The sequence below is a fragment of the Haliaeetus leucocephalus genome, unplaced genomic scaffold, assembly GCF_000737465.1.
Source record: "Haliaeetus leucocephalus isolate CR32 unplaced genomic scaffold, Haliaeetus_leucocephalus-4.0 Scaffold161, whole genome shotgun sequence".
NCBI classification, from domain to species: Eukaryota; Metazoa; Chordata; class Aves; order Accipitriformes; family Accipitridae; genus Haliaeetus; species Haliaeetus leucocephalus.
The window spans coordinates 443,747-459,317 of NW_010972597.1; the positions used below are offsets into that span (position 1 = coordinate 443,747).

Sequence of the window (15,571 nt, forward strand, 5' to 3'; positions counted from 1 at the left end):
GCGGCGTGGTGGTGCGGGGGGGGGGGGGGGGGGAAGACTTGCACACGCTTTGTGTGTTATGCACTTTCCCCTCTAAAAGAATGTCCAGCACATTCATATGCAAAAACTCTACAGAGAATAGAAAAACAGCCATAAGAAGATAAAATGAGCCTTCATAATTGCTCCTCATGGTTACTAGATAAGGTACAAGAGACAACACAATATAACTTTTTCTTCCCAGACATTTCTGAGGAGACATGAAGCAATATTATATATAAAGAAATAATTTCATATTGAAAGCACTTCACAAGCAACTCAGCATTACACTACCACTCTAGGGTGGTCAGGGAAGTCGCAGAAAACAAGGTAGGGAAAGGACCTCATTGAGGTCACGAGCCCTGCACCAAAAAGGCTGCTTTTTCACAGAATCAGTGAATTCCTGAGGTTGGAAGGCACTTCTGGAGATTGCTGCAACCCCACCACTCAAAGCAGGGTCAACCAGAGCAGGTTACCCAGGACCTCATCCAGTCAGGTTTTGAGTATCTCTAAGGCTGGAGACTCCAAAACCTCTCCAGGCAACCTGTTCCAGTGATTCATCACCCCTTCAGTAGACAAGTATTTTCCTTCATTTAAGCGGAACTTCCTCTACTTCAGTTTGTGCCTATTGCCTCTAGTCCTTTCACTGGATACCATTGAGAAGAGTCTGGCTCTATCGTCTTTACTCCTTCACATCACATATTTATGCACAGTGATATGATCCCCTGAGCCTTCTCTTTTCCAGGGTAAACAATCCCAACTCAATCAGCCCCACCTTCTATGGTGGATGGTCCAATCCCTTAATCATCTCTGTGGCCCTTTGTTAGGCTCACACCAACACATCCACATCTCTTCTGTGCTGAGGAACCCAGAACGGAACACAGTACTCCAGGGTGGCATCACCAGCACTGAGTAAAGGGGAAGGCTCATCTCCCTTGATCTGCTGGCAACACTCCTAATGAAGCCCAGGATGCGTTGGCTTTCTTTTGCAACAAGGGCATATTGCTGGCTCATATCCTGTCCATTGACTCCAGGTCCTCCTCCTCTTTCAAAAAGTATGATTTATTTTAGGAAAGGGAAAAATAGTCCAAATATCACTACCTTCAACCCATTTTAAGACACACTGCAGCAACTCAAAAGTCAGGGGATCCTCCTACCAAAAAGTGTAGAATGAACTGTTAAACTCTCTCTCCATCAGCTTGTGAGACACCTCCCACCCTCTGCTGTTTACAGGTAGACCCAGTCATGACTTAACCTCTGACTTAACTACCTCTACCTAAAGTTAAGCCTAGATTTCTTCCTCTCTCCATAAGGAACACTGGATCAAAGCATATCAGGACAGTTCAAGAAATTATGTCTACACACTGTACTGACTTAATGGAGGACAGGGGTCCAGCAAACATATTGAACAACAGTAATTCAATTGTGCAAGTAAGGTGTTGGTTGCTCTCTTACCCACAGATCTCACAACTGCCCTTGAACATTTAGCTCAAGCCAATGCGTTTTATCTATTTCAGCATGCTGATGCAGTTTAACTCAATGTTTGGGAAAACAGTACACTCAACAGGCAATAATTTGTCAAGGCATGCAATCTAAGCATGTTCATTTGCATGCTTACAATTTTAAACACAATTTAACAAAACCCTGTTTTAAGTACACATTCAACAGGTTATGTGGAAAAACTCTTACTTCAGCTTATACTATTGCTTAATTTTACATGAAAAAATTAGAAACATGTTTTGAGTTAAACCAAAGCCACCTATTCATGACAAACAGAATGGTGCCAGTCCAGCCAGACCAACACGTCATATACGCCATGACTTCCATGCTGCCTCTGTGCAGCTGTAAACTGCACCCATCATGCCCTCTAATCAAAGAGAATCCCAGCTTCCACCACCTCTTTGACCCCAAAGCTACATTCCTGACTTCACCTGAGAACCCAATGCAAGACACACTGGCACTGAGACAACCAAAGCCATCCTGTTCCCTTAAGAAATGCTGTAGAAATTAAAAAGATAAGAATACCATAATTCCCAAACTACTTAAGATGACTATATGCATACAGGGCAAAGAAGCCTCAGTCTCCAGGACTCAGGATATGAGGAATCACAGAACTTGTAGCAAAAAAAGAGTGCTAACAGGGGAGTGAGTTCAATGGGGTTATTAAGGAAGACTACACATTTCCACCTCTTCCCCATGCAATTCCAGCTGGGGGGGGGGGCAGGGAGGAACCAACACTTTTTTCTGCCATCTCTGAACAGGCAGCTCGGCTCTCGAAGCAAATGGTCTTTGAACAATTTATGCCCTTTAGTCATATGTATGAGCAGGAAAAGAGACTGATGAAACATTTATGGAAAGGCTGTCACCATCAAGGGCATCCATCTGAAAATTAGAGTAAATAACACTTCCCACAAGAACTTCAAGTTTCACATGCATGAGACTATATGCAGCTATTTGGCCACACAACATATCAAAAACTTTCCAACTCCCAGAAATTACAGCCATACCAAGATACTGGATATGACTTGTAACCAATTTTATGGTTGAGTACTTTTCTTACATTCTAAGAAAACAACTGTGCTACTCATATTCATCCTCATTACAGTGTTTCAAATAATTAACCAAAAGCTTCAAAATAATTTTATACTTGAAATTAATTACTAAATAGAGACACACAGGATATAAACTAATCTCCAGCTTTCAAGGCAGCAATAATCATGCTTCACTCAAAAACAGTCCATCTTCTGCATTTTAACTGAGTAGCCGTAAGCAGAAGTAAGAGCTGCTAAAAACCATAATCTTTAACAATAGCATGTTTGCTATTTTTCTTCTTCAGTATTTGTAACAGTCATGAATTTTATTCAGTATTCCCCCTCCCCTCAACTACTGCAAAGGAGTTAAGATCAGATGATACACTGTTAAAAACATTTCACCATTCACAGTCATTTAAATCAAAATATTCAAAGCCTCAGTCTATTGCAGCTCATACAGATCAGGCTTCAGCATACAGATCCCAATGATTTCAACACAGAAAGCCAACATGCTTAACCTTATGTACACAACATACTGCTGTGTGGGACCAAGGTCCTGGTGAATCAGCAGTAAACACCACTGCAGTTTTATTTAAGTGCTGCTATAAACACAGTTGTGAGTTATGTAAGAACAGCTATAGGTCTGGTTCACGGTTTTGCTGTGACACTGGGGAAACACTGTATTAACACCTAGGCATGTCTGAGGCTTTTAACTTTAGACTCTGAACTGAGAGCTTTCTAATCTTGACAGCTGTCCCTTCTAAATCCATTTTTTAATATCCCACTTGTCATATTTAGTCATCCAATCCTTTCCTTCCTTCAGTGCCAAATATACGTTAGGTCAATGACAATCATTGCTTGTAGATTTTAGCTAGTTTGCCAGTGACAGTCATTGCTTGCAGATTTTGGCTAATTTGCCATAAGCAACCTGAAGCGATGGTTAGGCTGGGCTATGGCACACACTTCCCTAACGCTGTTCAGAACCTGATTAGACTTGTTTTAACCTCTAAACCAATGGCCACTCTGCAGAATGCCAAAACTGATGATTAATAGCTTTATCCTTTGTACTCAATTTTTTTATTGCTGTTTTCTAATTTGCATCTCATTTCGTTCCCCTAAAGCCTCTGCTGTTCCAAAAGGGGAATACTGCTCCATAAATGAAGTCGGCTTCTGCGCTAGTCTGCTAGCACTTCCACTGCCCAACAGACCCATAGCAAGTCATGAAAGACATTTTAAGAACTAAAATGAGGGAGGAAATGTAGAAACAGGTTTGGAGCTTTCCTTCAGCCAGTCAACACCACTTCAAAAGTCCTTGCTCCCCTCCTCCACAAACATCATTTCTACAAACCCCACCCGAGTTAGCATGCCAGCTCAGGTATGGCCAATTCAACAACCCCAGTGACTGCACCAAGGCTGCTGCTACACACATGCAAAAAAACCCACAAGACAGCACAGTTTTTCTGGAGGCCATCAGGTTTTATTTTTCCTTAAAACAACCGTTTCACAGATGTCAGATGTTTCAGCTCTTTGTGCTTCAGCAGACAGAGGGGGCAGAAACTTGTCAAGCAGTACTGTCTGCTGAATAAGCCAAACCATAGAAAATACAGCCTGAACTTGAACAGTACACTTGTTCTAGAAGATATCGCAGCAGCCATCACACAACTAGGAACAAATTCAAGATTTATATTAACCAAAATAGATGTTTCTAATACATTGTAGGCTTTAATAATGTGAACTAACTTCTTCATTAAGCACTCAGCAGTGAAAATCAGATTTGAGGATTACGGATATGCTACAGCTTCTCAGAATCAGAGCCCTGTGTTACAGGTTGAAGGTAGCATGCCTTTAGAATTAGATTTAGAGGTCCAAGATTTAATGGCCCTTGTCAACACACATTCTAGGCTGTTCAGATCTAAGATCTCCCCTACGGGACTGAGAATTAACTCATTTGTTTTGGCTATGTATTCATATGTTCTTTTCAAAATTTCTTTTTGGGAAACTGAAGTTTGCTTGCCTCGACACATGATAAGGACCTGCTTTTGAAATGCATTCCTGCTTCTGGTTCTTTGCACTGTGTTGCACAGAATTTGAGCTATGTCTTTAGTTGGTCTTAAGTAAAATCTTTACATACACTAACCTAAGTTTTGTTAGAAGTTGCTGTTCTGAGAACACAAAAATACTTATGCAAAAGCTGTGAACTCATACTTAATAAAACACCAACACTACTGAATCCCCCATCAGCGGCCCACCTAGCAAGAATGTATATAAATGCTAATGTTCTCCAAAACAGTGCTATGAATTTTAGCCTAATATCTTCCATTAAATAAACTCAGCTTCACATAACCTACACCAGGTCTGGGATCTGGATGTTCAGAACAAAATGTCAGTGAATTTGCAGAAAAATGTTTTGTACTCTCCTCTGTCTGCTTAGTTCATCTTTAATTTCAGGGAAGCAGGATAATTGGTTTATCACATATTCTGCCTGCTTTGATTCCTAGAATATCTAGTGGATCCAGCAAGAAAACTTTAAGGTGTATGGAAAAGAATGCCATGTTACATATGATACTGTCTTGGAGCATCAGAAAATCCTGTACATTTAATGATTTTCACTAGCTGGGAAGAGTAGAGACCCACAGATGATCTGCAATAGTCTCTCACAGCTTGCCTTAAAAGAAATAAATTTTAGAAATGATCTGAATGATTGTTGGGAGAGATGACAAGGGCTTCTCTCTTTCAAGTTATAACCTTCAGATAAGCATTGCCATTAAAGGCGGAAGGTAGGTTGAGTGTGGAAATGATGAAGCTGTCTTTAAAAATGGCATTACACCAAGCCCACCAAAACATCCCAAAAAATCAGACTTTTGAGTGTCAGCCGGAAATCACAGAAAAAAAGGCTTCGAAAGGAATCGCTAGAAGTCAGCTAGCTCATCTCCCATGCCCTAAGGCTTGGTCATTACACCTATAACATTACTGAGAGATGATCACTGTATATTCAATACATTCTCCTCTATTCTCTCGAACTAGTCTATGTCTTGAAGAACCGCACTCAAAATGGAATAAAACCTACTTATTAGGCAAACGCCACTCTGGGCACGACATCCCACTGTGAACACCACAACATTAAATGGAGTCCTGCATCCATCTCTGCAGAACAGCCTTACTAAAGCTAAAAAGACGAGAAGGTGTCACCCATCTACACAAGGACATGTTATTTTGTCAACAGAAGGAAATTAGATTTGTTTGACACAGAGCATTCTTAACAAACCCATGCTTGGGTACTATTAGTATCAGCTAAGCATTTACAAACTGCTTATTTGTCCCATTTTTCTTCTGGAAACTGAAGTTGACTGGCCTATACCTAATGAAGTTTTCTTCCTCATTTTCTAAGCTTTCCCGCACTTTTCTAGAAGAAACTGTTAAAAGGCCAAAATCACATTTGTGGAAATTATTCCGGACCAAAAGCAAATGTCTAGCAACTTTAAGGCTGCATCAACTATTTGAAGAATCCTAGTCTAAATTTCATCAGATTTTATGATCCAGAAAAAAAACCCACAAACTTACTGAAGTGCTCTAAATTTTAGCACAAATTCTTACTCTTCTGTCAGTTGTAGTAACTGCATTAGCCACCTGATCACAAAAACTTATTAACAAAAAGACAAATGAAAAGGTACTAAATGGTTCTTTTTTCCCCAGAAAATACCAGTAAACCAGGAACAACTGGTTCTAGGGGAGCTCAAACCTAGAGCCTGCTGTGCCTAAGTCAAATGTAATGATCAGTACTTCACAGATGCACCTATGAAATATTTCGGAACTACCATGTGAAATGAAGTGGTTGTAAAAGCAAATTAAATTTGAATGTTTTATTCCACAAATATACAGAAAGCATGATTTTTTGGTTTATTGTTTACTATATTAGATAGTTATTTGGGCAAACCTGCCTTTAATTCAATAGGACACTTCTGCAGTATTGGACTTTGTCACTCTTACCCAGAAAAGCAGCAATATGGAGGCTGATTTTAATAGACCATAGTGGGGATTAATTGGTTAATTATAAAGCATACATGTATATCTCCATAATACATTTTCACAGACCATTTATTTATGTTGCTTTGTCGCATTGGATTAATCCACAAATCAAACAGGCTTACAATTAGAAACATCTGCCACAAGGTAAAACTGACAAAGGTGTTTCATGTAAAGCTGCTGCTCCCAGTGGAAAAAAAACCCAACTTGTAGACTGAACTAATGATCGGGACAGCAGCACTGGCAACCCAAGGAATTGATCTGAGCAAAAGTCAGAACAACTGTCATTCTCTCCTCATCTCAAGCAATTTTGTTGATTAATACTAGAGAGTCTCAAGGTGACCAGCTCACATGCAGACATCTACATTTCTGGCAAATGAATCTTCTTCCTTATATTAGCCCATTCCACAGTAACTGTTCATACTTGCACACCTTCCCTAGAAGAGTAAGTGCAAGATACTTGGAAGTAGACAACCCTTCCGGGAAAGAAAGAACAGGCTACCACAAATCTACGGAAAGGCAAAAACAAGGTAGGATACCTAACACACACCAAAACGGTGTTTTCTGTTGTTACACTTACTGGATTTTGTGTATGTTTAAGAAATGTAGCACATCTGTTCTGCACAGAGTATTGCTGCAAAGAACTGCCTTTCAAAGTCATGCAAAATAAACCATGCCTGCATCCCTCCTTCCAAACACAGAAATTTGCTTGGTGCAGAAGCACTGCAACTTCACCATCATTACTGATGATTTTAAGAAAGCCTTCCTTTTGACCTGTACCAACAATACTTTCTCTCCTGGTTGTTCCAATCCGGTTTTCATTAAAAATAATAATTTCCTATGTCCTGTAGCATAGGAGCAATATACTACCAGAAATCCCCAGTTAATCCCTTCAGTTTTCCAAAACAGGAGAGTAAAAAAAGCACATAATATGGCATGAAATGTATTGCCACAACCAATATTTAAGCTACCTTAAAGAAAATAGTCAAAAGGCAAGGAACTGCATCCACTTATGAGATGTCAGCCTGGCACTGGTATTTCATGGAAAGCACCATTCCACTCTCTCTGATCTACCTCATTATAAAATACTCAATTTAACATCATATTCCCTCTTTAAATTATACTACTGAACTCTAGATCTTCAGCATTAATTAATTCTGCATGGATTACTTGCTGTCAGGATACACACAGGATTCCTGCTAATTTATTTTAAATACTTCAATACAGCAATTTGCTATGGGAAGAATTCCTTTCACCTAAAGGTATCCATAGTGAAGTCAGGATTAAGAGGAGAAGGTCCCCTCTGGAAAATTCCTTTGCTCCAACAAAGTCACTCCACTTTCCCTTTTACTGATTATGGCTGTACCTTTCTACCAGTTATCTGAAGGATACAGGCAGCTCCAGCATTTGACTTGTCAACAAAACTAAGGATTTCGTTTCTTTGGGTACATACAGTCCCATTTAGTACTTATACGTCCTTTACATATTAATCATAAATGTACCCCTAACTCCTCGCATTCATCTGGGAAGCCTTATGCAGGAATGACTGCAAAAACAACCTGACAAAGCTCCAGGGTGTAGCATGGCAGTTGCTGACATGACAATCTTAAGCTGCCCTCTGTTGCTTAGTTTCAATTTTCACTTCTCATACACCTGAAGAAGCTGGTTTCTCATCAGACTGTCCAACTCCCAGTGTAGGATAAACCACAAATACAAAGTAGTTTTTGGTTTATCCTAAGCCCTTGTATTAACTCACCATCCCTTTGCAATGAGGCCAGACTCAGCGAAAATGCCAGCTGACGCCAGATTTTCTAACAGATGAGAAACCTACCTACACATACCATACAGAAGAGGAAGATAAAGTGATCCCTGAGAAAAAGTTGTGAAAACAGCAGTAGATTAGTGGCAAAACACCTCACTTGTATGGATTTGTGCACACGTATTGGCTTTGTGTGGCAAGGTTTTGGTAGCAGGGGGCTACAGGGGTGGCTTCTGTGAGAAGCTGCTGGAAGCTCCCCCCATGTCCAATGGAGCCAATGCCAGCCGGCTCCAAGACAGACCTGCCGCTGGCCAAGGCCAAGCCCATCAGAGATAGTGGTAGTGCCTCTGGGAGAATGTATTTAAGAAGGGAAAAAAAAAGTTGCTGCGCGACAGAAACTGCAGCCAGAGAGAAGAGTGAGAACATGAGAGAAACAACCTTGCAGACACCCAGGTCAGTGAAGAAGGAGGAGGAGGAGATGCTCCAGGTGACGGAGCAGAGATTCCCCTGCAGCCCATGGTGGAGAACACCATGGTGAGGCAGGCTGTCCCCCTGCAGTCCATGGAGGTCCACGGTGGAGCAGATATCCACCTGCAGCCCATGGAGGACCCCACGCTGGAGCAGGTGGGTGCCCGAAGGAGGCTGTGACCCCGTCGGAAGGCCACCCTGGAGCAGGCTCCTGGCAGGACCTGCAGACCCGTGGAAAGAGGAGCCCACGCTGGAGCAGGTTTTCTGGCAGGACTTGTGACCCTGTGGGGGACCCAGGCTGGTGCAGTCTGTGCCTGAAGGACTGCAGCCCATGGAAGGGACCCACGCTGGAGCAGTTCATGAAGAACTGCAGCCCGTGGGAAGGACCCAGGATTGGAGAAGTTTGTGGAGGACTCTCTTCTGTGGGAGGGACCCCACGCTGGAGCAGGGGAAGAGTGTGAGGAGTCCTGCCCCTGAGGAGGAAGGAGCAGCAGAGACAACATGTGATGAACTGACCACAAGCCCCATTCCCTGTCCCCCTGCACTGCTGGCAGGGAGGAGGGAGAGAAGATTGGGAGTAAAGTTAAGCCCAGGAAGAAGGGAGGGGTGGGGAGTAGGTGTTTTAAGGTTTGGTTTTATTTCTCATTATCCTACTCTGATTGGATTGGCAATAAATATTAATTCTCCAATTCGAGTCTGGTTTTCCTGTGACGGTAATTGGTTGAGTGATCTCTCCCTGTCCTCATCTCAACCCACAAGCCCTTTTGTTATATTTTCTCTCCCCTGCCCAGCTGGGGGGGGGTGAGGGGGGGGTGAGTGATAGAGCGGCTTTGGTGGGCACCTGGCATCCAGCCAGGGTCAACCCGCCACAGCACACAAGAGAAGTGCACCTCCCTTCTCTCTTCCCCTTATTCCAGGGATCCAACTGGCACAGCAGATCTTCAGTCATCACTACAATGAATACAGGACCCAAGCTGCACAACATCAGTACTATTCGTGCACAGGGATAGCAAATAGCACATGTGAAATGGTGGGGAGTATTGAAGAGGGAGGGAGGAGCCATACAGAGGTACAAGTATTTTCAAGAGCACTAGAAGTGACACATCCAGCCTGCTCCCTTATTACTTCCTAACCTGGTCACCTAACAGCATTGAGAGTCCCCGGTTTCACCTGGATTCTTTTACTTGCTGGCACAAAAATGATTATCAATATCAACAATCAAAAATATCCTGATTTTGTTTACCAGAGCATAGCAAGTGAGAATTCCTGTTTCAACTCAAGCAGATTTACATGCCTTGCTGTCTAGATACATTAAATAGGCATCACATATCAAATGAAAGTTAACTTACCAGGCAAGACAACTGAGAAGATAACAATAAAAAAGGATTGAAAAATTAATGACTTTTCAGAAGTGCAATGGAGTAAGTTAGGCCATCATACTGGTTGAATATTTGGCTTGGCACCTAAGAACAGCTGTATTTTTTTTTGGCTCTATGTCTGGCCTGTCATTTCTTGCCACAAAATATTTAAGCTCAAACATATGTTCAGCTACAGATCTTGCGAAAAATACCTTGGGAAAATGTGAACTGAAACAAAAGGCTGTGTTTCTTTTTCAGAACTAAAAACTCAACATAAATCACCACTGTATCCATTTAAGCATTTAAGTCAAATTAATATTTACCCATGAGCAGGATCCAAAGCTATTGCCCTGGGCTGATCAAGGTCTTGCCAGAAGAGGACTTTTCTAGATGTTCCATTGAGATTAGCTACTTCTATCCTATTGGTTTCTGAATCCGTCCAGTAAAGTTTTCTCCCAATCCAATCACATGCCAGGCCGTCCGGGGAAACCAGACCAGAAATGATGACATTCTGCACCACATTCCCAGTTTGGTTAATGTAAGTTTGCTTGATGGCTTCTTCACTCACATCTGTCCAGAAAACGATGCCTTGCGAATACTGGAAGTCAACCGCAGCAGCATCCTCTAAACCACTGACCACCACAGTGGACTCCAGCTTTGTGCCTCCAGCATCCACAAGTCGAACATCCCGCCGGTTGGCAAAAAGCAGAAAGGGAGATGCTACAGAAGAAAAAAATGAAGACATGTTAGTATTACTGGCATCTACAGATGTTAAAGCACTGAGTATGAATATGGCAGAGGAGGATTTCTTTTCTGAGATCAGCAGGGCAGGCAGTACAGCAGAAGGAACACAGAAGTTTCACATGAGAGAAAAATGCACACTACCCAAAAACCTCTTCCTTCCACACATCAGACAAAGGAGTAAAAGACAGAGGGAAAAGCAGGCCCAGTTCTCTATCTACAGGATATGGATAGCGTCTTCAACATAGTTAAGAGTTCAAACTGCGGCCCTTCAACAATACCTTCTGTCAATCCGTAAACCCAGGTTTAGAACAAATTAAGTCTTCACGGTTTAAAAGCTTGGTTCACCCAGCTGAAGTAGTAACAACACACAGAAGGCAAGTTCTGATGCCTTTTAGTAGCAGGCTGGAAGCTAACAGCACTAGACACAACACCCTGAAATGCTCCTACCAAGTGCCCTCCTAGATGGCAAAGACTGTGACAGAGGTTCAGAATTACTATCTTCTCCGCTACACCACAACAGGAGAGAAATTTAAGGAAGAGTTTGAAGGAAGATGATGATATGGGTTGTGGAAGTTTGTGGGGACTGCTGTTAGCTGGAAGAGGCAGCCAGAGAAAAAGGACAAAGGTTCTTGCTGTTTGAAGCTCTAAGTGGGTGGTGGAAGCTGAAGTCCTAGTACTGAATGACAGGGAACAGGCTTTAAAAGGGGAGCTAACTTATGATTGATGCAAAAGGGATGGGAAGCTTAAAGACATGTCCAAGTGACAGCCGTAGAGATATTCCAGCAGTACCTGCACAAATTCTACATCTCTTCTGTGCAAGGTTCAGCTGGACCATGACAGGACCTCGGCAGATGACGCTGGCATTCACAGACAGAAAAGGAGGTGTGGAGAGAGACTCATCAGAGGCAAGGAAATGAACCTCGTTGAGTTGGATCTGACAGCAAGACATACAAAAGCAGTAGTAACACTAGCAGAGATTTCAGCACAGACGAGATGACTTTTCTGTCATACCAGATCTCATCTGCCATTATACAAAGAGAGAGAAATCTGTGCTTGCAATTGAGGCTGTCCCTCCACACACTGAGAGGGAGAGAAAGGTATGAAGGTCTGAGTCCTACAACTCCTCCCTCCGCTTACCCAGGCAGAATATTACAAAACTCTGGCAGAAGGAGACTGTAAAGATCCTCTGAAGGACCCACTATGGTGGGAGAGGGCATGATTCAAACAAACAGAGACAAATGCATGATTCGGCCCACCTGCTTCTTCCAGAAGAGGACATTAACTAGACATACTGCAGAACATTCCTTCCCAACCATATCAGCCAGACTGATGGCCAAGTAAACCACTTCATTTCTCTCCTAAAAGCACAGGCTTGCTTCTTCATCCAGCAGTAAACAAGAAAAATGGTTATCTGCAGATATGGCTGAGAAGGCAGCAGCCAAGTACAAAGATGCCATCATACCAGCCCCAACTGTGAACGCCACTGGCAGCTGAGGAGAATGCCAGTATTTCAGAAAAAGCCACTAGATGCTGGAAGTAATGGAGCTCCCTCAGCCTCTCCTCCAATTGCCAAAGTCTGGTAGGGATCTTATGTCATCAAACAAAAAGCTATTTTCATTTGCCCCTACTGTTTGTCACCTTGAACCCCACTACCCTTCTCACTCCTCACCCCAATTCTAACTCAAGCGGCAGCTGCTGGAGTTCTACACCAGGCAACTGCTGACCCCGAGCTTCATACCCAACCCTTTCACTTGATGCTGCTGCTTCCCACATGCACCCATCAGAGGTCCAAACACTGGCCACTCAAAGCCAGGAACAACACACAGAACAGAGCAGAAACAACAGGTATGTTATTTCATCTTCTAGAGGTTCAAGCCTGTGATATAAATACCTTTAGTTTCAAATTCAGGTTACTGTATATAATATATGAGAGTTAGCTCTTGATATTTTCTTTCAGATTCAATTCCTCCTGCACTTTTAAAAGACAACAGTTTATAGGAGGTCTGAGCCGCAGGTCTGCTATGGCGGCAGCCCTGCCACATGCTGTTGCCTTTTTTGTGAACTCTGGCTCCAGCTACACGCTCACTGGAGAGTGTGTGCCACTGCATAGGCCAAAGCAAGGTATGTCTCTGACAACAGCTGGTGTCTTTATGTGCAGGCCAAGGACCTCAGTTAGAATCTACAACTCAGCTTCAGATGAGCTTAAAAACAGGCATACAAATTCAGCCTTTTTATTATTATTCTGCATGGTCTTTTTTTTCCCCCAAGTCAGGAAAGAGATGGCTTTATTTTTCTTTTTGGGGGAAGTCTATGCTGATGAAAGTAATAAGGAAAATTTAAATCAGCTGGTTGTTTTAGTGAGGATCTTGGACAGCAAGGACACCGACAATTGTTATCACAAATGTTTCACTGAAAATGTAATATCTTTGTTTTCTACAATATTTAACTCAAGAACATTTATACAGCTTGAGAATTATTTCTTAAGAAATGAAGTCTCAGTATTACTCCTATCTCATCTCCTAACTTGCCAAGTCCTCCTCTCTGTCATCTTTAAAAACACTAGGAACAGTATCATGAAAGTCCAACAGGTTAGTTATTGAAAACAGAAGAAAAAATGTCTAGAATGCAAAGTACTTGTCTTCTTCTCTGCAACTCATTCGTTTCCCGTAACCATGTCTATTTTAAGTGGCACTGTACCAAAGCATTTGAACACTTGGAAAGTTTGATGTTAGCCAGCTCTGTTTAAGTCACAAGTTCTCTGGGGCAGAGAACTTCTCGAGTTATGCACATTGCCTCACAAAACCAGCCCCATATCAAGCCAAAGATCAAAGCTGAAAAAAGTCTATGTACAAATTTTAAAAAAATGTTGTCCCAAAACTGTGTTTTGAAGAACATGAATAGACAGATTTTCATCTAGACATTTCCACACTGAAGCCATTATTAATGCTACTACAAAGGAAAAAGGAACCTGAAATATCAAGTCCGATCAACAGCAGAGGAACTCAACAGCTTCTTAACTAAAGATCAGACATGAACAATGTCTAATCCAATCAGTATCAATATTATCCCAGCTCCCCATCCCTTTCAAGAGATTTCTTCCCCACTGATGCACACAGTAGGGCAACAGCATACAGATAACACATTAACCACTGTGTTCTGTGTCACTTCTGTGCTTCAGAGTCGTCCTGATTGATGTGTAGCCACATTGTGTTGGCTACGAACACCCAGCAGGGAAATCACATTGCCCTGCTTGCAATTGCGTTAGAATTTACATCAGTGTATAAACACAGTAAAACTGATTGATTATTGAAAATGGCCAGTTTGTCCCCTTTAAGAACAAATGAGTATTCAATTTCCTTTGGAAAAAATAGAAGAGATGAAGCAGAGACTTTGACAACCATATTCACTTCTCTGCTCCTCCCCAACAGCCTATTTTACTCAGTCCAAATTTTATAAAAAATGCTTGCAGAGCCCTTTTAAAGCATTACTGGTATGGGGAAAAAAACAAACAAACAAACAAACAAAAAACAGTGATCAGAACAAGTAACTAGTTCTCAACACTGATTCTTGCCTGGAATGCTGCTGAAGAAACACAGGCTCTCCCACCTTTAAAAACAATACCAAAGTCAGAAGAGCGATTAAATGCTCTGTTTCCATGGCCTTGTATTTATCACATCAGCTCAGAATGTGATGGCTCGCTAGCAGGCAAAGCTAGCTCTGGTAACTTTGCAGCTTCAATTAAATAGAACATCCAAGATGCCCCAAGAAAAGCTTACAGAACTTTTCAAATTTCCAACTTTCCCTGTTAGTAAGCAGTAAATTTGAAAGAGGCAACCAAGCAAGCAGATGCCTTTCTAGAAGGATAGATGCATAGCATTTTGTTTCATAGAATTACTAAACTCAAAAGTTTAGCAATTCAAAAGACACATTCAGAGTCTATCTGATTATAACCAACAGGGTTTTTTAAGGCATTATAATGAGAAACAAAGAAAGCTCAAAAAGCAACAAAACAAATGGCATTGACCAAAAACTTGATTTGCTGCACCATCAACAAACCATCCTAGAGATTCAAGATCATCCCACCAATACAGTGTGCAAGTTTATTTTGAATCACACATGTATGTAGAATCCAAGGTTCATTTCCAAAAACGTGCAGACCAATCTCCTTTCAAATCATGCTGTCTTCTCAATCCTGAACTGGACTTGAAGGTCCAAAGAACACTCTTATCCTTGGTGCATTTAATTCTTTGCTGTACAACTCTTGACGAGGCAAACCAAAGGGCCAGTTAACAGCAGCTTCTGAGGAGAGGGATGGAGGAGACCCAAAAAACTAGCAACAACTATGATTACTATTGACCTTCAGATGAGCTTATCTGTTACACAACAAGAGGCAATATCCTTTGCTTGAGAAAATATTCCATGGTTAGAAAGTTAGGAGACTCTCAAAGAACACTTAGTGTTATGCTCTATTTTGATCAGCAATGCTCCCGACAACTGCAAATTGCTTGAAAAGGGAAACACCAGCTTCTATTTTGAAAAGAATAAACAGTAACAGGATGAATGATGAATGTGGAGGACAAACTGTTTGTATCCAGTCTATTACCACCCAATTGAAAGGACAACATTTTAATGTAGTTACAAATAAAAAAAAACAACTGTATTCTTTTTCAGTA

General features: G+C 41.7%; 1 protein-coding gene across 2 annotated transcripts in view; it reads right to left on the reverse strand.

Moving 5' to 3' along the window:
• The window catches only part of LRP5 (low density lipoprotein receptor-related protein 5), a 163,910-nt gene that overhangs the window by 118,519 nt on the left and 29,820 nt on the right, over window positions 1–15,571 (reverse strand). The window contains exon 2 of one of the 2 annotated variants that reach the window (XM_010562534.1): window positions 10,478–10,874. The gene's annotated coding sequence lies outside the window, so the exon portion shown is untranslated. Of the gene's footprint in view, window positions 1–10,477; window positions 10,875–15,571 lie in introns of those variants that run through there. The other variant, XM_010562535.1, reaches the window with a different exon arrangement.